A 2,276-nucleotide genomic window follows, 5' to 3' on the forward strand; every position below is an offset into this window, starting at 1 on the left:
GTAAGATTCTAGCCAAAGTTCTTAGTGTTCTTATTGTGTGCTTGGCAGACGCATCCGGAGTATAGACCCAGTAAGAATGCGCACTTGGTTCCACCGTTTTGTGGATCGGACCTGGTCTTTAGCTCGACGCAGCGGAGCAGCCATGTCGTTGGTAAGTGTAGCGGATTGTTTCCAAATGGTTCTCTCATTTTACTCTTTGTTCTATGACGAGTAAGTGACTGGATGGCGATGACGATATTGCTCGTCCCGATTCGGAGCTTGTGTTGAAGAAGGAGCTTAGCTGGGCTGCGCATCTCTCAGTACAGGTTTGTGTTCGTTTGTGGACAAGTCTTTCTGTCGTTCTTACCAGGCGTGTTTATTTCCAACTCCAAAGGTATTTGGCTGTGCAAACTATGCGAGCTGCGTCAATCAGGTTCTCCAAGGCCTGGGGAGCAGGATGGTTTTGGATCCTAAGAGGTTTGTTTCAGCTATGGCTTAGATTGCCATTGCAATTTGAGGAGGAAGAGCTGAAGATGCTACATATCTGGTAAACATTGGTTTTGTTCGTGTTTCTTCAATCTGTGATTGCTTCGGGAGAGTCAGTAAACCGGTTTGTGATTCAATGGGGAATGGTGGCATATGTTTTGTACCCTTTGCGAGTATCATAAGATTGTCTTTACAGTCCACTTGTACCCAACTGAGGAGTATGGGACTCTAAACTACATAAACTCGTAACCAGCGGGGCGTGCCGCTTGACATCACGTATGTTTCACTGTATATTCATTCATTATCCGCGGCGATCCTTTCAGAGCACCACTTGTTGGATTGGAGAACCGTTAAAAGGCCCGCTATCCTCCATTTAAGTGTAACTGCATAACACAAAGTGGCGATTTCTAGTAGCCAGAGTCACCAGAGTCCGATTACAATGCTGTTTAATCGCTCAGTGCAGGTTTGCTGCCCGTGTTCCACAGTTGACCATTTAATACTTTCATAACTTTCTAGCTAAAGGTCAGCCTTCCACGTGGAATTTGGCTCGTATCTTGGTCCATATTCCACGTCAGTTTGCTTTATTTAGATAAATACCTTTTGGACGTTGGGTATATCAGTCATGGAAGGACTAGGGTCTCCGTAATAGTCTAGATGTGTCAAGCAGTGCTGTCGCTCCGGGAGCTCACGCCCGCCCATGAAGGAGGCCCCACCCGAGAAGATTTCAAGAGGGCAAGTGGGATCAAACTGCGCTGCAAGACTTGTGGCGAGCCCTCCAGTTTTCTTGATTTTAACAATCACAAGATCACGCAGCCGCGATACAATTGCAAGGCCTGCCGTTTTACCGTCCAGTTAAGGGACGAGAATCTCTTGAGGGAGCTTCGTTTGATCGATTAAGTAAACCTTATAGATTAGATACGATGTTCCATATGATTTGATTTACTCTTTAAACATTGGGTATCTGCCCTAATTCCTCGCATATGCTACGATCATCGGGACTGGCCCTAGCTTCGATTGTTCCTCGCGAGGAGCTCCATCAGTTGGGAGACACAGCCAATTGCATCTATAACTCACAAGACGAGATCCCTACCGGGTTTTAACACCATATGCGCCTCTTGGGCATTTGCTGCAATTAGGAACGACATCCCATCTGGGCATTTGATCGAATCTCTCTGTAGCTTCCTCCATCCCTCCATGGTCTCCAAAAGCGGAAAATAGGTCTGTCTAAGTTACCTAGTGTCGTAAGGGCATTTGACAGAAGATCTTGTCGGCTTTCTCCAGATGCCCATTGAAGGCATAGCTCTCTCCGAGAAGCCACACGTCACTGTGCTTCACAGCGGATCTCAGCGATGTTTCTGGTGAGTTTTGGAGGACTCTTGATCCATTCTATGCGATTTTGTTTCCAGATACTTTTGTTTTCAAGGGACTTCCTTCCCGGATGGTTTGCTGAGCCACGCGTTTCTACTCAAGCATTACCTCTCTCCGAGTTTGGGGAACTCAGGTTGGTCGTTGTAAGCAACCGGTTTCTAATCTTGTGTCTTTCAGAAGCTTGGAAATTGTGAAAATTTCATCGCTACAGTGAAAAGTATGCTGTGGCTGCATTCCTCACCTTTCCCTCAGGCTCGCCGAATCCCTCTTCGTCAAGCCAGTCGACAATTCCCCACGCAGCGAGTGGCGCCTCTTCCAGACGCTCCCAGAGGGCATGACCATGGCCAGCACCGACGCGGGCTTGCTGTGCCTGGCCACGTTTGGGGACTTGGATCGGCACTCCTCCATCTACGTGTGGCGCTACAGTGATATCAACTCCTCCC

General features: G+C 47.8%; 1 long non-coding RNA gene across 1 annotated transcript; it reads left to right on the forward strand.

The window, feature by feature from the left end:
* Positions 1-213: 213 nt before the first annotated feature.
* LOC112341470 lies at positions 214-663 on the forward strand. Its single transcript, XR_002990559.1, has 2 exons — positions 214-305; positions 374-663. It is a non-coding gene; the product is annotated as an uncharacterized LOC112341470 (long non-coding RNA).
* The last annotated feature ends 1,613 nt before the right edge of the window (positions 664-2,276 follow it).

Source organism: Selaginella moellendorffii, unplaced genomic scaffold (assembly GCF_000143415.4).
Source record: "Selaginella moellendorffii unplaced genomic scaffold, v1.0 SELMOscaffold_84, whole genome shotgun sequence".
NCBI lineage: Eukaryota > Viridiplantae > Streptophyta > Lycopodiopsida > Selaginellales > Selaginellaceae > Selaginella > Selaginella moellendorffii.